The sequence below is a fragment of the Pogoniulus pusillus genome, chromosome 17 (assembly GCF_015220805.1).
Source record: "Pogoniulus pusillus isolate bPogPus1 chromosome 17, bPogPus1.pri, whole genome shotgun sequence".
NCBI lineage: Eukaryota > Metazoa > Chordata > Aves > Piciformes > Lybiidae > Pogoniulus > Pogoniulus pusillus.
The window spans coordinates 1,444,108-1,469,494 of NC_087280.1; the positions used below are offsets into that span (position 1 = coordinate 1,444,108).

Below are 25,387 nucleotides of genomic sequence, written 5' to 3' on the forward strand. Positions count from 1 at the left end.
AGAGAGAAGGGAGAGAGAGAGAGAGAAGGGAGAGAGAGAGAGAGAAGGGAGAGAGAGAGAGAAGGGAGAGAGAGAGAGAAGGGAGAGAGAAAGAGAAGGGAGAGAGAAAGAGAAGGGAGAGAGAAAGAGAAGGGAGAGAGAAAGAGAAGGGAGAGAGAAAGAGAAGGGAGAGAGAAAGAGGGAGGGAGGGGGAGATCAGCTGCAGGGCAGCACTAACTGCTCGGAGTAGCCCCGGAGGAAAGGCAGCGCAGGCCTGCTGGTGATGTGCTCACCCCTGCCAGGCAGCTCCTGGGAACACTTCTGCCAGCTCCACACAACCACACAGCCTTAGAGGCTGGAAGGGACCTGCAGAGCTCACCCAAATGATCCATTCACCACCTGGAACTGAGGAGGCAGAGGGTTTCCTACTGGTTTTCCTCTTTAATAAGTCTTGGATTAGTAACTGAGTTAAAGAATGCTTCAGGTTGACCTTTCAAGTCCAAGCCCTCCTGAGTGAGCAGTAGGTTGTGACAGGCTGGGAGGGCTGAGGGAGAGGAGAAGGCTCCAGGGAGACCTCAGAGCTGCTTTTCAGTATCTAAATGGCAGCTGCAGGCTGGGCAGGGACTGCTCAGAAGGGCTCGGGAGGGACAGGCTGAGGGCAATGGTTTGGAGCTGGAGCAGGCCAGAGTTAGACTGGACACCAGGAGGAAGCTGTGCACAGAGAGGGAGGGCAGGCACTGGCACAGGCTGCCCAGGGATGGAAGTTGAGGTCCCATCCCTGGAGACATTCACGATCGGACTTGAGGTGTCCCTGGGCAGCTCCTGGTGGAGATGTCCCTGCTCAGTGCAGGGGTTTGGGCAAGAGGAGCTTTGAGAGTCCCAACCCACTGCCATCTGTGAGTCACACACTCACAGACCCCGAGAGGCTGGAAGGCACCTCCAGAGCTCCTCCAGTCCAACTGCCCCTGCCAAGCAGCATCACCCAGGGGAGACCTCACAGCAATGCATCCAGCTGGGGCTGGAAAGCCTCCAGAGCAGGAGACTGCACAACCCCTCTGGGCAGCCTGCTCCAGGCCTCCAGCACCCTCACACCAAAGAAGTTTCTCCTCAGGTTGAGCTGAAACCTTCTCTGCTCCAGTTTGCATCCATTGCTCCTTGGCTCATTGCTGTGCACCACCCGTAAGAGCTTGGCCCCCTCCACTTGACCCCCACCCCTCAGCTACTGATAGACACTGATCAGGTCCCCTCTCAGCCTGCTCCTCTCCACACTAACCAGCCCCAGGGCTCTCAGGCTCTCTGCACAGGGGAGATGCTCAAGTCCCTTAATCATCCTCCTGGCTCTGCTGGACTCTCTCCAGCAGGTCCCTGTCTCTCCTGAACTGGAGAGCCCAAACCTGGCCACAGCATTCCAGGTGTGGCCTCAGCAGGGCAGAGCAGAGTGGGAGCAGATCCTCCCTAGCCCTGCTGGCCACACTTTTCCTGGTGCCCCCCAGGACTCCACCTGCAATGCTGACCCCTGGGTGCCTCTTCTGCTGCCAAAGGACAGCCAGGGCAGTGCTGCCCACGCCGAGTCCTCGCACACAGGGCAAGCAGAGGACAATTCCACCCTGCACTGAGGCACTGGCAGGGCCCACATCTTGTTCCTTGAGCAATTCCAAGGCACGTGGGGAATGAGGAAAGCAAATGAATGGGAGGGGAGGGGGAAAAAAAGCTCTTATCAGCATGCAAATAGCGGCACAGCAAAGTGACTTCCCCCCATGCCTCTGCAAAGGGGACGGCTCCAGCAGCTGACCGCAGCTGGGGTTATTTTTAGGTACTTGGCTCAAAAGAGAAGAAAACAAACAAGATAACCTCAAAATGGCAGCACTCAAAACCCCAAAGCACCTCCCGAAGCCTAGGGCAGGATCTGCCCAGCTGCTGAGGTGCAAAGCGAAGCAGCAGGTCCCCAGCAGTGCCCCAGCAGTAAGCAGCTGGAAGCCTGCAGGTCTCAGCTGGCCTGGAGCGTGTCCTCCTTGCCACCCTGGCACCTTCTGCCTTGGCCTCCACACAGGGACGATGCCACAGCCTGGCACAACCATCCAAATGGTTGGTTATGAGCTTTGTTTCCTTCCACTTCACTACTCTCAACTCTCAAGCCTCCAAAAGCAACCATTCCAAGAGCTGGCCCCAACTAGCTCCTGGCACAGCTGGCAGCTCCTGGCACAGCTGGCAGCTCCTGGCTTGGACAGATTCACTTAGGTATGGGTCAAGAACTGGCTGGAGGGCAGGGCCCAGAGACTGGTGGTGAATGGTGCCACATCCAGCTGGCAGCTGGCACTGGTGGTGTGCTTCAGGGATCAGTGCTGGGCCCAGTCCTGTTCAATGTCTTTATTGATGATCTGGACCAAGGGATTGACTCCAGCAGCAGTCAGTTTGCAGATGACACGAAGCTAGGAGCAGCTGTGGAGCTGTTGGAGGGTAGCAGAGCCCTGCAGAGGGACCTGGCCAGGCTGCATGGGTGGGCAGAGGCCAAGGGGATGAGACTGAACAAGGCCAAGGGCAGGGTTCTGCACTTTGGCCACAACAACCCCAAGCAGCACTAGAGGCTGGGGCCAGAGGGGCTGAGAGCAGGCAGGCAGAGAGGGAGCTGGGGGTGGTGGCAGAGAGGAGCTGCAGAGGAGGCAGCAGTGCCCAGGTGGGCAGCAGAGCCAATGGCATCCTGGGCTGGCTCAGGAGCACTGTGGGCAGCAGGAGAAGGGAGGTTCTTGTGCCCCTGTGCTCAGCACTACTCAGGCCACCCCTGCAGTGCTGTGTCCAGTTCTGGGCTCCTCCATTGCAGAGAGATGCTGAGGTGCTGGAAGGTGTTTGGAGAAGGGCAGCAAGGCTGGGGAGGGGCCTGGAGCACAGCCCTGTGAGGAGAGGCTGAGGGAGCTGGGGGGGTGCAGCCTGCAGCAGAGGAGGCTCAGGGCAGAGCTGATTGCTGCCTGCAGCTGCCTGCAGGGAGGCTGTAGCCAGCTGGGGTTGGGCTCTGCTGCCAGGCAGCCAGCAGCAGAAGAAGGGGACCCAGGCTGAAGCTGTGGCAGGGCAGGTCTGGGCTGGCTGTGAGGAGGAAGTTGCTGGCAGAGAGAGTGATTGGCACTGGAATGGGCTGCCCAGGGAGGTGGTGGAGTGGCTGTGGCTGGAGGTGTTGCAGCCAAGCCTGGCTGGGGCACTTAGTGCCATGGTCTGGTTGGTTGGGCAGGGCTGGGTGCTAGGTTGGGCTGGCTGAGCTTGGAGCTCTCTGCCAACCTGCCTGGTTCTGTGATTCTGTGATTCCTGGAGAAGGAGCCCAGTGGGAGATGCACTCCAAGATCTGCAGAGCACCAAGTCCCTAACTCTTTTCTGCTCAATTTCCACACTTGACTTTGCAGCTCTAAACTCACCCAACTGCCCCAGGCCAGGCTCATCCCGGCCTGAACCCCAGCAGGTGGAGAAGGGAGGGGATTCTGCCTCTCTGCCCAGCTCTGCTCAGACCCCCCCTGTAGTGCTGGGGCAGCTGTGGAGTCTTCAGCATGGCAGAGACAGGGACCTGCTGGCCACAAAGGTCATCAGAGGGCTGGAAGCTCTTTGCTGTGAGGCCAGGCTGAAACAAGGCTCCAGGGAGACCTTCTGGTGGCCTTCTGAGTGCTTCAAGAAGTGATCAGAGAGCTGGGGACAGAGTTTTGAGCATAGGATCATAGAATCAGGCAGGATTGGAAGGGAACACAAGGAGCAGGCAGTGCCAACCCCTGCCATGCCCAGGGACACCCTACCCTAGAGCAGCCTGACCACAGCCTCAGCCAGCCTGGCCTCAAACACCTCCAGCCATGGGGCCTCAACCCCCTCCCTGGGCAACCCATTCCAGCCTCTCACCACTCTCCTGCTCAACAACTTCCTCCTCACCTCCAGGCTGAACCTACCCAGCTCCAGCTGCACAGGCAGGGCTCTGGAGGCTTCACAGGACAGGGAGGGATGGTTTGAACTGAAAGAAAGAGACTCAGACTGGAGAGAAGGAAGAAACTCTTTGTGCAGAGAGTGCTGAGAGCCTGTGCCAGGCTGCCTGGAGAAGTGGGAGCTGCCCCATGCCTGGCACCATCGCAGGTGAGGCTGTTTGGGGCTCTGAGCAGCCTGCTCTGGCTGGACATGTCCCCTGCTAGCTGCAGGGGGGGTGGACTGGACTGGATGAGCTTTACAGGTCCCTTCCAACCCAAAGCAATTTCTGGTTCTCTGCTTTTGCACCCCTCAAAGCTTTGGTTTTGTGGAGCTGAGAAGCCAAAGAGTTTCCTGAGCAAGAGGCTCAAGAGCTCCTCTTCAAATGCATCAGCAGCTCCTCACTACACATCAGCTTGGCATTTCAGAGCCACAGCCTCCTGGAGCACACAGAATTCCCTCCCTCCCCCCCATTTCCATACCCATCAGGAACTTCAACATTTCTCCACTGAGACCATTCAAGTGGAGCTGCCTCTGGCTGCTCACAGCAGCAGCTTCTGAACCTTCAATGATCCTTCACCTAGGGAAAATTGCTCACGTTTTTTGGATGCTTGTCCCCTCCACCCCCTTCAAAAGCATACCTGAAAGAAAAGTATGCAATTAATGCCCCTCCTGCCCCTCTGCTCTGCCCTGCTGAGCCTGCATCTGGAGCACTGTGTCCAGGTCTGGGCCCCCTCAGCTCAAGAGGGACATAGAACTGCTGGAGGGAGTCCAGCAGAGAGGCTCAAAGATGATGGAGTGGAACAGCTCCGTTAGAAGGAGAGCCTGAGAGAGCTGGGGAGGGGGAGACTGAGAGGTGACCTCAGCAGTGGTTATCAGTGTGGAAAGATGAGTGGCAGGAGGCCTGTCTGGACCAGCTCCTCTGTGACCTGAGCTGAATTGTGTGGTCCTGCTCTGACAGGGGGATTGGACTGGATGAGCTCTTTGGGTCCCTTCCAACCCCTGACATCCTGTGAGGCTGGAGCCAGGCTCTGCTGGGTGATGCCACTCACAGCACAAGGGGCAATGGTGAGAGCTGAGGCAGAGGAAGCTCCATGGAAACAGGAGCAGGAATTTCCTCCCTGTGAGGGTGCCAGAGCCTGGCACAAGCTGCCCAGGGGGGCTGTGGAGTCTCCCTCTCTGCAGATACTCAAACCCTGCCTGGATGTGTTCTGTGTGATCTGCTCTGGGTGCTGCTGCTCTGCAGGGGGGGTTGGACTGGATGAGCTCTGGAGGTCCCTTCCAGCCCTCTCTGGAGACTTTCAAACCCACCTGGATGTGTTCCTGTGTGATCTGCTCTGGGTGCTGCTGCCCTGCAGGGGGCTTGGACTGGCTGAGCTCTGGAGGTCCCTTCCAGCCCCTGTGACTCTATAACGCTCCCAGACAACCTAACCAGCAGAAAAAGTGTTGATCCAGTCCTACAAAAGCCAACCAGAGAACTCTCCAGAGTTACAGGCAGTGCAGAAGGTAGGAAGAAGGCAGAAAACCTTCACCCAGGGCATCTTTAAATCCACCTCTGCAGCGTTTAACTGCAGTGGGGATTTTGGTGACAAAGGCTCTCAAGGCTTTCATTTGCACTCCAAATAAAGACAAGAGGGTTGCAATCTCCTCCCTGCACAGCCTGAATCACACTTAAAAAAGAAAATCAGACACTGAGCTACTTTTAGGTTGAGTTCTGCGGGCAGCTGGAAAGGGTTCGGGTTCAGTGGCGCAGATCTGGCTCCGGAGCCGTTCGCTGCCCCACAGCAGCTGCAGCAAACCACTGCTGGAGCCCTGCACTCCTGGAGCTTCACACGGTCCTGGGTGAAACAGAAATGAAAGCAGTGCTCGAGTGGGAGAGCAGAGCTGCAGAGGAGGCAAACCCAGAGAAGAAACCTCGAATGCTGCTAAAAACCGCAGCCAGCAAACGCCGCGGGCAAGAGTCACACCTGAGCCCCACAGCAGCACCACACAGCACAGGGTCACAGACCCAGGCAGGCTGGAAGAGAGCTCCAGGCTCAGCCAGCCCAGCCTAGCACCCAGCCCTGGCCAATCATAGAACCAAGCAGGCTGGAAGAGAGCTCCAAGCTCAGCCAGCCCAACCTAGCACCCAGCCCTGCCCAACCAACCAGACCATGGCACTAAGTGCCCCAGCCAGGCTTGGCTGCAACACCTCCAGCCACAGCCACTCCACCACCTCCCTGGGCAGCCCATTCCAGTGCCAATCACTCTCTCTGCCAGGAACTTACTCCTCACAGCCAGCCCAGACCTGCCCTGGCACAGCTTCAGCCTGGGTCCCCTTCTTCTGCTGCTTGCCTGGCAGCAGAGCCCAACCCCAGCTGGCTACAGCCTCCCTGCAGGCAGCTGCAGGCAGCAATGAGCTCTGCCCTGAGCCTCCTCTGCTGCAGGCTGCACCCCCCCAGCTCCCTCAGCCTCTCCTCACAGGGCTGTGCTCCAGGCCCCTCCCCAGCCTTGCTGCCCTTCTCCAAACACCTTCCAGCACCTCAACATCTCCCTGCAATGGAGGAGCCCAGAGCTGGACACAGCACTGCAGGGGTGGCCTGAGCAGTGCTGAGCACAGGGGCACAAGAACCTCCCTTGTCCTGCTGCCCACAGTGCTCCTGAGCCAGCCCAGGATGCCATTGGCTCTGCTGCCCACCTGGGCACTGCTGCCTCCTCTGCAGCTCCTCTCTCCCACCACCCCCAGCTCCCTCTCTGCCTGCCTGCTCTCAGCCGCTCTGGCCCCAGCCTCTAGTGCTGCTTGGGGTTGTTGTGGCCAAAGTGCAGAACCCTGCCCTTGGCCTTGTTCAGTCTCATCCCCTTGGCCTCTGCTCACCCATGCAGCCTGGCCAGGTCCCTCTGCAGGGCTCTGCTACCATCCCACAGCTCCACTGGGCCATGTTCAATGTCATATCTGGACAGGGCTGGATTTTTCCCCTCCTGTCACAGCTCTCAGACCTTCTTTCTGGCCAGCAAAGGCTTTCAGGTGGGAGGATGAAGTGGAAATAGCACAGGCACAGGCTTCAGCACTCACTTTTCTCTCTGTTTCATTATCTTGACTCCATTTAGTGGAGGAGCTTTGTTGTGGAGGGTTTTAAAGGTATTTATTCTCTCCTCATTATTTATTGTCCTGCTCACTGCAGCTGAATGGCAACGGCTCCAAGAGAGGTATTTAAATGAGACAAATGGAGGCAGAAGAATAGGAACAGAACATCTAACACAGCTGAACTCAAACAATTCATTGCAGCGAGCCTGCAGCTCCCCTCCTCTCATTCAAACAAGGGATTTAAGCCTGAAACGTTGCATGTGAGTCCCTGTCCCATCCACAGAGTGCTTTGGGTTGGAGGGGACCTCAATGATCAACCAGTTCCAACTCCCTGCCATGGGCATGGACACCTCCCACTAGAGGAGACTGCTCAAAGCCTCATCCAAGCTGGTCCTGAGCACCTCCAGGGAGGTTGTGGAGCACAGAAGCACCCAACGTGATCTTTGATCACGTTGGGTGCTTCTGTGCTCCACAACCTCCCTGGGAAACCTGAGCCAGGGTCTCACCACCCTCAACCTCTGCCAGGGTCTCACCACCCTCAACCTGTGCCAGTCTCTCACCACCCTCAACCTCTTCCAGTCTCTCACCACTCTCAACCTCTGCCAGACTCTCACCACCCTCAACCTCTGCCAGACTCTCACCACCCTCACTGCCCAGAACCCTTTCCTAACACCCACTTTCAATCTCTCCTCTGCCACCTCAAACCCATTCCTCCCTAGCCCTGCTGGCCACACTTTTCCTGATGCCCCCCAGGTTGCCATTGGCTCTCTTGAGGGCACAACTGCTGTGCCATGCAGAACTTGCTGCCCACCAGCACTCCAAGATCCTGGTGGGGTTGTGATGTCTCCTTCTCTGGAGCCCTTCCAGGCCTGTCTGGATGTGTTCCTGTGTTAGATAGGATTGTCCTGCTCTGGCAGGGGGTTGGACTGGATGATCTCCTTGGGTCCCTTCCAACCTCTAACATCCTCTGATCTGTGTTAGCATTGTCCTGCTCTGGCAGGGGGGTTGCACTCAACGATCTCTTTGGGTCCCTTCCAGCCCTTAACATCCTCTGATCCTCTGATCCTCTGGTCCTATGATCTGTGTTAGCATTGTCCTGCTCTGGCAGGGGGGTTGGACTGGATGATCTCCTTGGGTCCCTTCCATCCCTTGACATCCTCTGATCTGTGTTAGCAATGGCCTGCTCTGGTAGGGAGTTGGACTGGATGATCTCCTTGGGTCCCTTCCAACCTCTAACATCCTCTGAGCCTGTGATCCTATGGTACTCTGATCTGTGTTAGCATTGTCCTGCTCTGGCAGGGGGTTGGACTGGATGATCTCCTTGGGTCCCTTCCAACCCCTAACATCCTCTGAGCCTGTGATCCTCTGATCTGTGTTACCATTGTCCTGCTCTGGCAGGGGGGTTGCACTCAACGATCTCTTTGGGTCCCTTTCAACCCCTAACATCCTCTGATCTGTGTTAGCACTGTCCTGCTCTGGCAGGGGGGTTGCACTCAACGATCTCTTTGGGTCCCTTCCAGCCCTTAACATCCTCTGATCCTGTGATCCTATGGTCCTATGATCTATGTTAGCATTGTCCTGCTCTGGCAGGAGGTTGGACTGGATGATCTCCTCGGATCCCTTCCAACCCCTAACATCCTCTGATCTGTGTTAGCACTGCCCTGCTCTGGCAGGGGGGTTGGACTGGATGATCTCCTTAGGTCCCTTCCATCCCTTAACATCCTCTGATCTGTGTTAGCATTGTCCTGCTCCGGCAGGGGGGTTGGACTGGGTGATCTCCTTGGGTCCCTTCCATCCCTTAACATCCTCTGATCCTGTGATCCTATGGTCCTGTGATCTGTGTTAGCACTGTCCTGCTCTGGCAGGGGGGTTGGACTGGGTGATCTCCTTGGGTCCCTTCCATCCCTTAACATCCTCTGATCCTGTGATCTGTGTTACCATTGTCCTGCTCTGGCAGGGGGGCTGCACTCAATGAACTCTTTGGGTCCCTTCCAACCCCTAACATCCTCTGATCCTGTGATCCTATGGTCCTCTGATCTGTGTTAGCATTGTCCTGCTCTGGCAGGGGGTTGGACTGGATGATCTCCTTGGGTCTCCCTTCCAACCCCTAACATCCTCTGATCCTCTGATCTGTGTTAGCACTGTCCTGCTCTGGCAGGGGGGGTGGACTGGGTGATCTCCTTGGCTCCCTTCCAACCCCTAACATCCTCTGATCCTGTGATACTCTGATCTGTGTTACCATTGTCCTGCTCTGGCAGGGGGGTTGCACTCAAGGATCTCTTTGGCTCCCTTCCAACCCCTAACATCCTCTGATCCTGTGATCCTATGGTCTTATGATCTGTGTTAGCATTGTCCTGCTCTGGCAGGGGGTTGGACTGGATGATCTCCTTGGGTCCCTTCCATCCCTTGACATCCTCTGATCTGTGTTAGCATTGTCCTGCTCTGGCAGGGGGTTGGACTGGATGATCTCCTTGGGTCCCTTCCATCCCTTGACATCCTCTGATCTGTGTTAGCATTGTCCTGCTCTGGCAGGGGGTTGGACTGGATGATCTCCTTGGGTCCCTTCCATCCCTTAACATCCTCTGATCCTGTGATCTGTGTTACCATTGTCCTGCTCTGGCAGGGGGGCTGCACTCAATGAACTCTTTGGGTCCCTTCCAACCCCTAACATCCTCTGAACCTGTGATCCTCTGATCTGTGTTAGCATTGTCCTGCTCTGGCAGGGGGTTGGACTGGATGATCTCCTTGGGTCCCTTCCAACCTCTAACATCCTCTGAGCCTGTGATCCTCTGATCTGTGTTACCATTGTCCTGCTCTGGCAGGGGGGTTGGACTCAACGATCTCTTTGGGTCCCTTCCAGCCCTTAACATCCTCTGATCCTGTGATCCTATGGTCCTATGATCTGTGTTAGCATTGCCCTGCTCTGGCAGGGGGGTTGGACTGGATGATCTCCTTGGGTCCCTTCCAACCCCTAACATCCTCTGATCCTCTGATCTGTGTTAGCATTGTCCTGCTCTGGCAGGGGGGTTGCACTCAACGATCTCTTTGGCTCCCTTCCAACCCCTAACATCCTCTGATCCTGTGATCCTATAGTCCTCTGATCTATGTTAGCATTGTCCTGCTCTGGCAGGAGGGCTGGACTGGATGATCTCCTTGGGTCCCTTCCATCCCTTAACATCCTCTGATCTGTGTTAGCATTGCCCTGCTCTGGCAGGGAGCTGGACTCAACGATCTCTTTGGGTCCCTTCCAGCCCTTAACATCCTCTGATCCTGTGATCCTATGGTCCTCTGATCTGTGTTAGCATTGCCCTGCTCTGGCAGGGGGGTTGGACTGGATGATCTCCTTGGGTCCCTTCCAACCCCTAATCCACGGAGCTGCATTTCTCCATGGACACCCCCCCCCCCAGAAGGGTTATTTCCCAACACAACCTCTCAAGCCTGGGGGGGGTGGGGGGGGGCTGACTGCTTTGCTTCCACGGAGGCTTCCCCAGGCTGAGGATGTGCCCTCTCCATTATTTATTTATTTCCTGCCTAATGGGTCCACATTCCTGAACAATTAAATCATTGACTAACTCCTCCCGAGGGAGGTTGGCCTGGGCACTCAACCAGCTGTAAACCAACCTCACACTTCTTAGCAAGTCAAAGGTGGGAGGGGGGGGAAGGAAAAAGGGGCAATGTTTTGGAGAACTTTGGTTTGCTTTGGAGAACTTTGGGTTGCTTCATTGATGTGAGGGCTCCAAAAGCCCTTCCCATCAGTTAACTCCTTTTAAATTCAGCCCTCAAAAGCTACCATGGAGATGGTTGAGTACAATAAAAAAAGAGCTCTTGGTGGTTTCTTGAGGTCTGGCTTGGTTTTAGAGCTCAGGGGCATCTTGTGCAGGCAGCAGGGACATCACCAACCTGAGCAGGCTGCTCAAGGGGTACATCATAGAATGGTTTAGGCTGGAAGGGACCTCAAAGATCATCCAGCTCCAACCCTCAGCCATGGGCAAGGACACCTCTCACTAGAGCAGGTTGCTCAAGGACTCATCCAAGCTGGTCCTGAACATCTCCAGGGAGGTTGTGGAGCACAGAAGCACCCAACGTGATCAAAGATCACGTTGGGTGCTTCTGTGCTCCACAACCTCCCTGGGAAACCTGTGCCAGGGTCTCACCACCCTCAACCTCTGCCAGTCTCTCACCACCTTCATTCTCAACAATTTCTCCCTCCTCTCCACTCTCCCTCTCCCCTCTCCCAGCTCAAATCCATTCTCCCTCCTCCTGCCACTCCCAAGCCTTGTCCAAAGTCCCTCCCCAGCTCTCCTGCAGCCCCTTCAGGCACTGCAAGGCTGCTCTGAGCTCTCCCTGCAGCCTTCTCTTCTCCAGCCTGAACAGCCTCAACTCTCCCCAGCTTGTCTCCATGGCAGAGCTTCTCCAGCTCTCTGATCATCTTCACGTCCTCCTCTGGAGCCTCTCCAGCAGCTCCAGGTTCCCAGAGCTAGAGGCAGTGCTGCAGGTGAGGTCAGAGCAGAGGGGCAGGATCCCCTCCCTGTGCCTCTGCTCTCCCTGCCCTGCCTGCAGCCAGCACACAGCTGGCTCTGGGCTGCCAGTGCCCAGTTCTGCCTCCTGGGCACTTTGGCACCAACTGACACCCCCAAATCTGATCCTGAATGTCTCCAGGGACAGGGCCTCAACCACATCAGTATTTCCCCTCCCCCCCCTCAGTGTGAAGAGCATCCTCCTAATGTGCAGCCTAAATCTACCCTGCTCTAGTTAGAAACCACTGCCCCAGTATGGATGAGAGACTCCACTGCCATTAGTGCTCCACCATGAGAGATCACAGTCAGGATCCCTTTTAAAGGTCAAGAAATAGAAGTCAGCCATAAAAACAGTGATTAAAAAAGCAGCACAGAAGCCACCACCAGACTGCCAGTGTCTGATAAACAAAAGCAGAGACTCTACACAGGCAGCCAAAAGAGGAGTGACTCCCTGATGCAAGGTCATTCTGGGCTGTACCAGCACTGATCTGAGGAGCAGAGCTCATCAAATGAGCCTCAGAAATGATGCTGAAAGGCAGGTTTGCTGCTTGCATAGGAAGAAAGGTGGCAACTGAAGCAGCAGCAGGAGAGAAATCAGTGCTCAGAAGCCCAGCACCTGGGTTCAATGCTGAACCGAGAGCAGGAGTCCTTGCCACAGCAGCTGCACTTATCTCTGCAGGTGACCTCTTTCAAACCCTGCTTCTGCTCTGCTCATGCATGCAGAGCCCAGGCAGGGCAGACCATGGCTTGCTGCAACAGCTCCTCTGAAAGCCAGGACTGCTTCACAGACTGCACTGGGTTGGTAGGGACCCCCAGAGGACATCTTGTCCATCCCCCCCCCCCCCCCGCAGGCAGCAGGGACACTCACTGAGAGAGTCATTGGGCACTGGAATGGGCTGCCCGGGGAGGTGGTGGAGTCGTCGTCCCTGGGGCAGTTCAAGGCAAGGTTGGATGTGGCACTTGGTGCCATGGTCTAGCCTTGGGCACTGTGGTAAAGGGTTGGACTTGATGATCTGTGAGGTCTCTTCCAACCCTGGTGATACTGTGATACTGTGACACCTCCAGCTGCAGCAGGCTGCACAGGGACACATCCAGGCTGATCCTCAGTGCCTCCAGGGATGGAGCCTCCAGCACAGCCCTGGGCAGCCTGTGCCAGTGTCTGCCCACCCTCACCCTGCACAGCTTCCTCCTCATGCCCAACCTAACTCTGCCCTGCTCCACTTCCAAACCACTGCCCTCAGCCTGTCCCCACAGCCCCTCCTGAGCAGTCTCTGCCCAGCCTGCAGCTCCCTGCAGACACTGCAAGGCAGCTCTGAGCTCTGCCTGCAGCCTTCTCCTCCCCAGGCTGAGCAGCTCCAGCTCTCCAGCCTGTGCCCACAGCAGAGCTTCTCCAGCCCTCTCAGCACCTTGGTGGCCTCCTCTGGACCCAGTCCCCATCAGGCCCAGGTCTCTCTTGTGCTGGGGGTGCCAGAGCTGGCCCCAGCCCTGCAGGTGAGGTCTCAGCAGAGAGCAGAGCACACATCACCTCTGCAAGCCATTTTCTGCCCCCACTTTCCCCTCCAGAGAAGCAAACCCATGCATGGCACAGCCACCAGCACCCTGCAAGGTCCTAAAGCACTCCAGAGGCACTTGAGAAGCAGCTCACCTAAGGAGGCTTTGATCCTCCTGGCGCCTGCACTGGCCAAGCCTGCACAGCAGGAACTCAGCAGCAGCTGCCAGTCCATCTCTGCAGCCTGCCCCCACAGCAGAGCTTCTCCAGCCCTCTCAGCATCTTTGTGACCCTCCTGTGGACCCAATCCACCAGGTCCATATCTCTCTTGCTTTGGGGGCTCCATAGCTGGCCCCAGCCCTACAGGTGAGGTCTCAGGAGGGCAGAGCAGAGGGGCAGGATCCCCTCCTCCAGCTCTGCCCAAGCTGCTTTGAGTTGCCCTCGACCTTATGAGCTGCCAGTGCCCAACACGAGCTCATGCACCCTGAACTACTGCAAAGCTACCAGCAGTGAGAGGGACCCCATCAGTACCCCTGGGGAGCATGGAGAGCTGCAGCTGGAAGGGACCAAGGACACTTTGGTTTGCCTCTAGGTGCTTGATGCAGAGAGAGAGGTCCAGAGGTGGGCACACTGTGCAGCAGCCACAGAGAAGCAGGGGCACTGGCTGGCTGCCTCAGCACCTCAGAGCCCCTCTCCTCCTCCTCTTCCACATGAGACCATGAATCACAGAAGCATAGAGTCAAGCAGGTTGGCAGAGAGCTCCAAGCTCAGCCAGCCCAACCTAGCACCCAGCCTTGCCCAACCAACCAGACCATGGCACTAAGTGCCCCAGCCAGGCTTGGCTGCAACACCTCCAGCCACGGCCACTCCACCACCTCCCTGGGCAGCCCATTCCAGTGCCAATCACTCTCTCTGCCAACAGCTTCCTCCTCACAGCCAGCCCAGACCTGCCCTGCCACAGCTTCAGCCTGGGTCCCCTTCTTCTGCTGCTGCTGCTTGCCTGGCAGCAGAGCCCAACCCCAGCTGGCTACAGCCTCCCTGCAGGCAGCTGCAGACAGCAATGAGCTCTGCCCTGAGCCTCCTCTGCTGCAGGCTGCACCCCCCCAGCTCCCTCAGCCTCTCCTCACAGGGCTGTGCTCCAGGCCCCTCCCCAGCCTTGCTGCCCTTCTCCAAACACCTTCCAGCACCTCAGCATCTCTCTGCAATGGAGGAGCCCAGAGCTGGACACAGCACTGCAGGGGTGGCCTGAGCAGTGCTGAGCACAGGGGCAGGAGAACCCTTCCTTAGAAAGATGCCTCCCTCCCCCCCTGCCAAGGGCTGCCCATCCCTGCCTGCAGAGGAAGCAGGACACGACATTTCCAGTGGCAGAAAGGACTCAAGGGGCTAACAATGAATGGCCTTAGGGGGCTGGGGTTACACCAGGGGAGGTTTAGGTTGGACACTGGAAGAAACTCCTTCCCTGAGAGGGCTCTGAAGGAATGGCCCAGGCTGCCCAGGGGGGTGGCTGAATGCCCCTCCCTGGATGTGTTTCAGAGAGGCAGAGCTGTGGTGCTGAGGGCTCAGCCTTGGCACAGTTAGGGAACATTTGGAGGGGGTGATGTGAAAGGGCTTTTGCAACCCAAAGGATTCCATAATGACAATAATCCAGGTGACATTAATGACATCAGAGGCACTCACAGCAACCCTGCCCTGCAGGGGCCCTGGGGCAGCCCACACCAGCAGAGAGGCTTTCAGGGTGGGGTGGGGAGGGTTGGGTACATTCATCCCAGCTCAGGTTTGGGCTCCCCAGTGGAAGAGGGACAGGAACTGCTGGAGAGGGTACAAGGATGCTGAGGGGACTGGAGCAGTGCCTGGTGAGCAGAGGCTGAGGGCCCTGGGGCTGCTTAGTCTGGAGAAGAGAAGACTGAGAGGGGATTGAATCAATGTTTATAAGCACCTGAGGGCTGGGGGTCAGGAGGGGGGACAGGCTCTGCTCACTGCTCCCTGGCACAGGACAAGCAGCAGTGGATGGAAGCTGCAGCACAGGAGGTTCCAGCTCAGCACAAGGGGCAACTTCTTGCCTGGAAGGGTCCCAGAGCCCTGGCACAGGCTGCCCAGAGAGGTTGTGGAGTCTCCTTGTGTGGAGCCTTTCCAGGCCTGTCTGGATGTGTTCCTGTGTGCCCTGAGCTGGGTTGTGTGGTCCTGCTCTGGCAGGGGGTTGGACTGGATGAGCTCTCTGGGTCCCTTCCAACCCCTGACATCTGTGAGCTGTGATCCCCTTCTAGCAGCTCTGGGAAGGCAGGCACTGGGAGGGAACCCAGAGAGCCCAACAGATCACAGACAGTGCCTGGACTCCATGTTCTGAAAGGTCTTTTCCAACCAAAACAATTCCCTGATTTGCCTTTTTTCCTGTTATTATCCATGACCTGGCAAGAGACTCACATGTTTGGTTTATAGAGTCACAGCCCTGAGCCTCATCTGTGCCTTCAGAGGCACCCAAAGCCTTCCTCAGCCTCATCTGTGCCTTCAGAGGCACCCAAAGCCTTCCTCAGCCTCATCTGTGCCTTCAGAGGCACCCAAAGCCTTCCTCAGCCTCATCTGTGCCCTCACAGACACCCAAAGCCTTCCTCAGCCTCATCTCTGCCCTCACAGACACCCAAAGCCTTCCTCAGCCTCATCTCTGCCCTCACAGACACCCAAAGCCTTCCTCAGCCTCATCTCTGCCTTCAGAGGCACTCAAAGCCTTCCTCATCTGTGCCCTCACAGACACCCAAAGCCTTCCTCAGCCTCATCTGTGCCCTCACAGACACCCAAAGCCTTCCTCAGCCTCCCCTGTGCCCTCACAGACACCCAAAGCCTTCCTCAGCCTCATCTCTGCCTTCACAGACACCCAAAGCCTTCCTCAGCCTCATCTCTGCCCTCACAGACACCCAAAGCCTTCCTCAGCCTCATCTGTGCCCTCACAGACACCCAAAGCCTTCCTCAGCCTCATCTGTGCCCTCACAGACACCCAAAGACTTCCTCAGCCTCATCTCTGCCTTCAGAGGCACCCAAAGCCTTCCTCAGCCTCATCTGTGCCTTCACAGACACCCAAAGGCTTCTTCAGCCTCATCTCTGCCTTCACAGACACCCAAAGCCCTCCTCAGCCTCATCTCTGCCTTCACAGACACCCAAAGCCTTCCTCAGCCTCATCTGTGCCTTCAGGGGCACCCAAAGCCTTCCTCAGCCTCATGTCTGCCCTCACAGACACCCAAAGACTTCCTCAGCCTCATCTCTGCCTTCACAGACACCCAAAGCCTTCCTCAGCCTCATCTGTGCCTTCAGAGGCATCCAAAGCCTTCCTCAGCCTCATCTCTGCCCTCACACAGACACCCAAAGCCTTCCTCAGCCTCATCTGTGCCTTCAGAGGCACCCAAAGCTTTCCTCAGCTTCATCTGTGCCTTCAGAGGCACCCAAAGCCTTCCTCAGCCTCATCTGTGTCTTCAGAGACACCCAAAGCCTTCCTCAGCCTCATCTCTGCCTTCAGAGGCACTCAAAGCCTTCCTCATCTGTGCCCTCACAGACACCCAAAGCCTTCCTCAGCCTCATCTGTGCCCTCACAGACACCCAAAGCCTTCCTCAGCCTCAGCTGTGCCCTCACAGACATCCAAAGCCTTCCTCAGCCTCATCTGTACCCTCACAGACATCCAAAGCCTTCCTCAGCCTCATCTGTGCCCTCACAGACATCCAAAGCCTAGGAAGAACTTGGCCTGTGGGAAAGGAAAACAGAAGGACCACCAAAATCATCTGAATTGTAATCAGAGTGCCAGGGGCTGGAAGGGACCACCAAAGCTCACCCAGTCCAACCCCCCTGCAGAGCAGGAGCACCCAGAGCAGGTCACACAGGAACACACAGAACCAAGCAGGCTGGAAGAGAGCTCCAAGCTCAGCCAGGCCAACCTAGCACCCAGCCCTGCCCAACCAACCAGACCATGGCACTAAGTGCCCCAGCCAGGCTTGGCTGCAACACCTCCAGCCACAGCCACTCCACCACCTCCCTGGGCAGCCCATTCCAATGCCAATCACTCTCTCTGACAACAACTTCCTCCTCACAGCCAGCCTGAACCTGCTCTGGCACAGCTTCAGCCTGGGTCCCCTTCTTCTGCTGCTGGCTGCCTGGCAGCAGAGCCCAACCCCAGCTGGCTACAGCCTCCCTGCAGGCAGCTGCAGGCAGCAATGAGCTCTGCCCTGAGCCTCCTCTGCTGCAGGCTGCACCCCCCCAGCTCCCTCAGCCTCTCCTCACAGGGCTGTGCTCCAGGCCCCTCCCCAGCCTTGCTGCCCTTCTCCAAACACCTTCCAGCACCTCAGCAGCTCTCTGCAATGGTAGAGCCCAGAACCCATATGCAGGTGGGTTTGGAATATCTGCAGAGAGGGAGACTCCACAGCCCCCCTGGGCAGCCTGTGCCAGGGCTCTGTCATCCTCACTCTGAACGAATTCCCCCTCCTGTTTCCATGGCACTTGTTGTGCCTCAGCTTCCACCATTGCCCCTTGTGCTGGCACTGGGCACTGATGACCTAGGGGCATCAGCAGCCTCTCACCCTGAGCTCCGTGCCCTTCCCTGCCACCCAACCCGAGAACACAGCAGGGAGCAGGGAGGTGTCCCTGCCCGTGGCACAGAGGCTGGCACTGGATGAGCCTCGAGGTCCCTTCCAACCTAAACCATTCCCCATTCAGCAAGCACAAGGAAGCTGAGCAGGGAAGAGCCCAGCACGGTCCCAGCCTCCAGGATCCTGCTTCTGTCCACAGGAATGCTGCAGCAAGTCTGCAGTCTGCAAGCCTGAGCCACCCTGCTTTAAATGCTTACTGCCTGTGTTCAGCTTCCAGCGCAGGGAGAGCTCCTCCTGCTCCTGCTCCTGCTCCAGAGGGAGGGCAGCAAAGGCAGCAGGCCAGGCCTGGGACAGCAGCAGCACAGGAACACAGCACAGAAGGGGCTGGGAGGCACCTCCAGAGACCAGCCAAGCCAACCCCTGCCAGTGCAGGGGCACCCAGGGCAGGGCACACAGCAACACATCCAGGTGAGGCTTCAAAGTCTACAGAGGAGGCTCCACAACCTCTCTGGGCAGCCTGCTCCAGGCCTCCAGCACCCTCACTCCAAGCAAGTTTCTCCTCCTGTTGAGGTGGCAGCTCCTGGGATCCAGCTTGTACCTGTTGTCCCTTGTCCCACCACTGGGCACCACCACACCAAGCCTGGCACCTTCCTCCTGACCCCCAGCCCTCAGCTCTTGATAGACATTGCTCAGGTCCCTCTCAGCCTTCTCCTCTCCACACTAACCAGCCCCAGGGCTCTCAGCCTGTCCTCACAGCAGAGATGTTCAGGTCCCAAATTATCCTTGCAGCTCTCTGATGGACTCTCTCCAGCAGGTCCCTGTCCCTGTTGAACTGGGGAGGCCAAAACTGGACACAGCATTCCAGCAGTGTGCCCAGGTGGGCAGCAGAGCCAGTGGCATCCTGGGCTGGCTCAGGAGCAGTGTGGGCAGCAGGACAAGGGAGGTTCTTGTGCCCCTGTGCTCAGCACTGCTCAGGCCACCCCTGGAGTGCTGTGTCCAGTTCTGGGCTCCTCCATTGCAGAGAGCTGCTGAGGTGCTGGAAGGTGTTTGGAGAAGGGCAGCAAGGCTGGGGAGGGGCCTGGAGCACAGCCCTGTGAGGAGAGGCTGAGGGAGCTGGGGGGGTGCAGCCTGCAGCAGAGGAGGCTCAGGGCAGAGCTCATTGCTGCCTGCAGCTACCTGCAGGGAGGCTGTAGCCAGCTGGGGTTGGGCTCTGCTGCCAGGCAGCCAGCAGCAGAAGAAGGGGACCCAGGCTGAAGCTGTGGCAGGGCAGGTCTGGGCTGGCTGTGAGGAGGAAGTTGTTGGCAGAGAGAGTGATTGGCACTGGAATGGGCTGCCCAGGGAGGTGGTGGAGTGGCTGTGGCTGGAGGTGTTGCAGCCAAGCCTGGCTGGGGCACTTAGTGCCATGGTCTGGTTGACTGGACAGGGCCACTACTACTACGTAAGGGAGGTGCCTGTGACCTCAGGCCCAGGTGACAGCCACACAACACACCTAAATCCATCAGGGCTCTGTCTGCCTTCAGCCTGCCTGAGCATTCTGCGTGCCAGAGGGACTGCAGCCCCCTCGGGTTTGCAAACCACCAGGACACAGGAATTCCTGCAGTCAAGCCTGAGCAGCTGAGAAGCAGCAGCTCAATGACCTCCTTATCTCCCTAAGAAATGTGGGTTTAAAGGAGTTATGTTCCCAAGTTGCACAGCTTGGAGTGAGAACTGGAGTCCAGCAGCAACCAAAACCAAACCACCCAAACGGGCTCGGAAGCTCTCAGATCTCCTTGTGCTGGGCTGGAGGTACTGAAGGCTTCAGCACTATGCAGTGTCCTTGGTGCCAAAGCTGTCACGGTGAACTCTGGTCTTCCTCACCAGTGGTGCCAAGCTGCCAAAGCAGCAGAGGGACCAGTGCCACCCCAGTGCTGTCAGTACTCCCCCGCAGGCTCACAGGCAGCTTGAGGCAGTCTGTCCTCCACCAGCCTCCACCCTGCCCTGGTGAGGCCACAGCTGGTATACTGTGGCCCAGTTCTGGGCTCCCCAGGGCAGGGACCTGCTGGAGAGGGCAGAGCAAAGGGCTACAGAGATGCTGAGGGCAGTGGAACATCTGCCTTGTGAGAGGTCTGCAGCTGTGTAGTCTGCAGAACAGCAGCCTGGGGGGGGGGGGGGGGGGACAGGACCTCACCAATGCTGATCAATACTTCGAGGGTAGGACCAGGCCTTTTGCAGTTGTGCCCAGCAACAGGACGAGGAGTAACAGGCACAAGCTCGAAGATAAGAAGTTCCATCTACAGACGAGGAGGAGCTTCTTTCGTGTGAGGGTGACAGAACAGCAGGACAGGCTGCCCGGAGAGCTTGTGGAGGCTCCACCTCTGGAGACGTTCAGAACCCTCCTGGACGTGTTCCTGCGCGACCTCCTCTTGGCAGGGAGGGGTTGGATTCAGCGGTCTCCAGATCTCCCTCCTGACCCCTTTCTGCCATTCTGTGGCAGCATCCCTCCAGAAGCAGGCAGCACGACGAGGATGTCAGCACAGCCCTAACCCAAACCTGGCTGAAGTGAGGCGGCACAGGGTAACCCCCACGCTTCCTGCTTCCCAGGCACCTGACCTCACCTGCTCCACCTTCTCCAAGGAGCTCCTGCTGATGGCACAAAACCTCCCTACATTTACTGCTAATATCCTAAACACAACTGACTCAGGCATAAGCTGTGTGGATGTTTAAGCCTGCCCTAGCTAAGGACCACCCAAAGTTTGCCAGCCCGAGGTTCGGGTGGCATCTAAGCCAGATGTGGCAACAGTCGATGTCACATCGGTCATTTGAGACCTTAAACACAGCTTCCCCAGCCCCCAAAAAGCAAAAGCAAAGGTTAAAAAGCAGGAACTTCATAAACTGTAACTGGAGTTGCAGATGCATGGGAGAGAACTGCCCGGGCTCTGCTTCACAAAAATAAGGAACTGGGGAATTCGAATGAAAGCTTGGGTCAGGTTTGGGTGTTTTTTTTAGGGGCACCACCAATGTATCTTCTGACGAAGATGAAACACCTCCGAGTCCTCCCCGACTCGTGTATCGATTGCAACAAACAAGCAAATCTGTATCTAAAAGTTGCATCACGCCTGGAAGCCCAGGAAACAAAAGCCCATTAGCTGCCTGCCAGGGCTGCTGAATTACCTCGCCTAGCAGCAGCAGCAGCTGGGCCAGCAACTTCCAAAACGCTCTCGGGGACAACAACACAAATCACAGCGGGGAGCGGGAGCAAAGGCTGGGAAGGCTTTGGGAAGGCAAAAACGCACCAAAGCTCCCTCTTCGCTTAAGTGAGAAAGGCAGGAAAGTCACCGAAACGGGCGAGCTTGCCCCGAGCCGCAGGGCGGAGGATGACTGTCTTGTGACTGCAGGACGTGGGGCCGAAGAGGAGATGCTCTTCAGCAAGACGCAGCCGCTCCGAGCCCAGCCGGCGCTTACTGGCGCCCGCGGTTAAGCTCAGCTCAGGAAGGTCGCGCTTAAGCCTTCCCCAGCCCGTCATCATCATCACCGCCACCACCACGTCCACCCACGTCTTGCCAGGAGCGAGAGAAAGACACGCGTCTCATCACCAGCAGAGACAAGGAGCCGACGCTTCCCCCCTCACTTCCTAGCGCTCCCCTGGGAAAAGGAGGCAGGAAAAGGGCAGCGCCAGGCAGAAGCGCCTTCCTCCAACCCATCATCATCCCCCCCGAGCCGAGCCGCGCCGCGCACGGCAGCATTCCGCTGCTGCCCGAGCCCAGCCCCGGGCTGCTCCGGCTGCCCCAGCCCCGGGCTGCTCCGGCTGCCCCAGCCCCGGGCTGCTCCGGCTCCCCCAGCCCCGGGCTGCTCCGGCTGCCCCAGCCCCGGGCTGCTCCGGCTGCCCCAGCCCCGCTGCCCTCCTCCCTTCGCCGCTACGTGAGCAGTGTTTTGAGACGCCGATGGGCAGGGAACGCCGCAGCAAAGGGATGCGAAAGCCACGGCCGCTGCCGAGCTCCCGCTCCCGGCTCTGCCCTGCCCGGCTCGGTTTCAGGATATGAAAACCTAAATGGAGGAGGAGGAGGCGGCGGAGGAGGAAGCTCATCTGTACGCAGAAGGGCGGCAAAACGCCCGGCTCGGAACTTCCAGCAGGGCCAACCCACGAGTCACGTCGGAGGACTTTGGGGTGGAGGGGATAAAGCGAAGGCTACATTTAGGAAAATTCCAGAAAGAAATATCGACCTGCCCCGGCCCCGGGGGGAGCGGCGCTCCCGGCAGGGTCCGGTGTGCCGGGCAGCCAGCGAGCCGCTGGGAAGGCAACCTCCCCCCAGCTCAAAGCCAGCAGCACCTCGGCGAGACGCGGTGGGAATCGTCACCGTCGTTTAACGGCGTAACGGGACCGGCGGACGGCGCTGGCTGCCACCCGGTGCCGTCACAGTGCCCATCATTGTGGCGTCGGGGCCGCTTCCCGGCTCCGGAGGGGATGTCGCCAGCCCACGGCCCCACCGGTGACACTGGAAACACTCAGCGTGATAAGATCTCCCCCCTCCCAGGCTGGTTTTTCCGCGTCTCGTGTGTCCGACCCACCCCGCAACGGCTGTAAATGGCACCGGAGGAGGCGGGGGAGGGAGGGGGGGTTGGGGAATGGAGGCAGAACCGGCAGCCCCGCTGCCCGCTCCGCACTCCCACGTGTGGGGAAGCCCACGGCGGGCACGACCCGGCTGCCGCCGAGACGCCCCACACCCTGCGCCCACCGCTGCCCCAGAAAGCCCGGTCACGGGTGGGGGCGGTGACGGGTGGGCCCGACCATCTTCACCCACCACGGGAACGCGGGGCGTGGGGAGCCCTCCGCCACCGGAGGGACTCGCCCTCCTCCGCCACCGAACAAAGGCTCTCAACCGCCTTCGCGGCAACACCGGACACTACCGAGGGCTTCGCCTCACGCTCAGGGGTACGCAGCGACCCCGCATCCGCCGCTCCCACCTCCCGACACACGCACGCCCGGAGGCCCCCGCCGCACCGCCGCTTCTCACCTGGGTGTCGGGGCGCGGCACGTCCCGGCGCCGCCGCGGAGGAGGCTCCCGCGAGGGGGACGGGAGAAGCCGGGAGGGAGGGAGGGAGGGAGGGAGGGGGAGCAGCACCTCCCGCTCCCGCCGCCGCCGCCGCCGCCGCTGCCACCGCCCGGGCGCTGCCCGACTGCCCGCGCGCGCGAGCGCCTCCCGCACGCGCTCGCCGCCGCCCGCCCGCGCGCCGCCGAGAGGGGCGGGGCGAGCAGGCGCGCGCACCTCCCGTCGCCCCGCCTCGCGTTCGGGCCCCGCCCCCGCCTGGGCTCCGCCTCCCTCTGGCCCCGCCCCCGCCGGGCCCCGCCCTCCCCTCCCGCGCACGCGCAGAGCCCGGGCCCGCCCCTGCCGTCGCGCCGCGGGTCCGGCAGCTTCAAGGCAGCTTCCCGGCGGCTTCCCGGCGACTTCCCGGCGGCTTCCCGGCGGCGGGCACAGGTGAGAGGAGCGGGAGGGCTCCGGCCGCTTGCCGGGCGCCAGCCGCGTCGGTAGGAGCAGGGCGGCAGCTTCGTGCCCCTTGGACGCGCACGCCGCATGCGCTGGGCGCTGTGCCGGCCGCTACCGGCGCGTTTGGAGGGGGACATGGTTACACCGTGAAAGCTGCAGCCGCGGTGTCGGCACCGAGTGTCGAGCAGGAGCTGCCTGGACCTGCCTTGGCCCGGGAAGGCTCGCAGGCAGTGGTGCTACTGCCTCGGCCAGGGCCAGGCCCTGCTTCCCCATTCTGGTTTTGGCCCCAGTCCCGGTCCCGCCAGTTCCGGGGAACCTTTGCCCTCCCCTTAGCTCTCGTTCAATAATGGAGAAGCAGCAGCAGGGCGCCCAGGCTCTGCCAGGGGTCTGCTCCTGTACGCTGAGCCCGACTGGCTCAGGAGCAGTGTGGGCAGCAGGACCAGGGAGGTTCTCCTGCCCCTGTGCTCAGCACTGCTCAGGCCACCCCTGCAGTGCTGTGTCCAGCTCTGGGCTCCTGCATTGCAGAGAGCTGCTGAGGTGCTGGAAGGTGTTTGGAGAAGGGCAGCAAGGCTGGGGAGGGGCCTGGAGCACAGCCCTGTGAGGAGAGGCTGAGGGAGCTGGGGGGGTGCAGCCTGCAGCAGAGGAGGCTCAGGGCAGAGCTGATTGCTGCCTGCAGCTGCCTGCAGGGAGGCTGTAGCCAGCTGGGGTTGGGCTCTGCTGCCAGGCAGCCAGCAGCAGAAGAAGGGGACCCAGGCTGAAGCTGTGGCAGGGCAGGTCTGGGCTGGCTGTGAGGAGGAAGTTGCTGGCAGAGAGAGTGATTGGCACTGGAATGGGCTGCCCAGGGAGGTGGTGGAGTGGCTGTGGCTGGAGGTGTTGCAGCCAAGCCTGGCTGGGGCACTTAGTGCCATGGTGTGGTTGATTGGGCAGGGCTGGGTGCTAGGTTGGGCTGGCTGAGCTTGGAGCTCTCTGCCAACCTGCCTGGTTCTATGATTCAATGACTGGCACCAACTGCCAGCCACTGGGAGAAGCTGAGGGTCAAGCACATCACACTGTGGGTTGTGTCTCCACAGGCTGATCACAGTCCCAGTCCCATCCTCTTGCCAGAGTCTTTCTTGAGATTGAATTCTTGTGGCCTTCAGCCTTTCAGGCATATAATGCTCCCTCCAGTGCTTCCTACTACTCTCAAGCATACTCCTTCTTGAAGTAGATAACTCAATCCATTGGTACCTAGTTTTGGTGAGCAGAGGTCCCCTCATTGCTTCTGGGAGAGGCTTGGTGCCATCTCTCACTCTCAGGCGTTCAGGTCACTGCCTTCTTTTCCTCTTCAAACATAATGCCTTGGCCAGCCCCATCCTAGGGAGCAGAACACATTTGACTGAGCAGCATTTGGGCTGCTTCCTGCAGCTTTGGTTTACTGCCCCATGGAAATGCTGTGGAACGACCAAAGAGGGTTCTGGAGCTGTGCAGAGCAGCTGCACACCTGGGGAATCCACTGGGAATGGGAAGGTTTGGGCACTTGTGGGTGTGTGCAGAAACAGGGAATGCTTTGGCTTCTGGGGCATATCCAATGCACCAAAAGGCTCTGTTTGTGTGTCCTGCAGGAGTGGAAGTGGACAGGGGACAAAACACTGCTTCTGCTTGGCAAAAACGTAGCCTCTGCTGGCTTAGCTGCTTCAGTTTGTTTGAGCTGCTCTGGCTGTGGTAGGAGACAGATAGGCAGAGAGGCTGAGGTGCTCCAAGCCCGGCCCAGCTCACACTGATGAGCACAAATTAACATTCCAGGGCTGCTCTTACTTCCATTAGCAACAGCTGCTGTTAAGAGCCCTGACACACTGTCTGGACACTGTGTTTCCAGGAAAAGAGGGTGGTCTGCTGCTGGAATCCTGAGGTCTTTTACTCTGGATGGTTCCAAGGACTTCAGCCAAGCCACTGAAAACTTCTCTGCCCCTCTCTGTCTTTCAGGTGGCTTTGTGTGTTTTCCTCCTGTTAGTCTTGACATGTGGGACAGCAGAGTAGAGTGGAATCACAGAAGCAGTCAGGGCTGGAAGGGAGCACAAGGAGCAGGCAGTGCCAACTCCCCTGCCATGCCCAGGGACACCCTACCCTAGAGCAGCCTGACCACAGCCTCAGCCAGCCTGGCCTCAAACACCTCCAGCCATGGGGCCTCAACCCCCTCCCTGGGCAACCCATTCCAGCCTCTCACCACTCTCCTGCTCAACAACTTCCTCCTCCCCTCCAGCCTCACTCTCCCCACCTCCACCTTTGCTCCATTCCCCCCACTCCTGACACTCCCTCACAGCCTCAAAAGTCCCTCCACAGCTTTTTTGGAGCCCCCTTCAGACCCTGCAAGGCCACAAGAAGGTCCCCTGGGAGCCTCCTCTGC

General features: G+C 58.7%; 1 protein-coding gene across 4 annotated transcripts in view; it reads right to left on the reverse strand.

The window, feature by feature from the left end:
• Window positions 1-22,615, reverse strand: part of MYO9A (myosin IXA) — a 249,586-nt gene extending 226,971 nt beyond the window's left edge. For all 4 annotated transcript variants that reach the window (XM_064157192.1, XM_064157191.1, XM_064157190.1 and 1 more), the window contains exon 1: window positions 22,534-22,615. The gene's annotated coding sequence lies outside the window, so the exon portion shown is untranslated. The remainder of the gene's footprint in view (window positions 1-22,533) is intronic.
• Window positions 22,616-25,387: the final 2,772 nt, after the last annotated feature.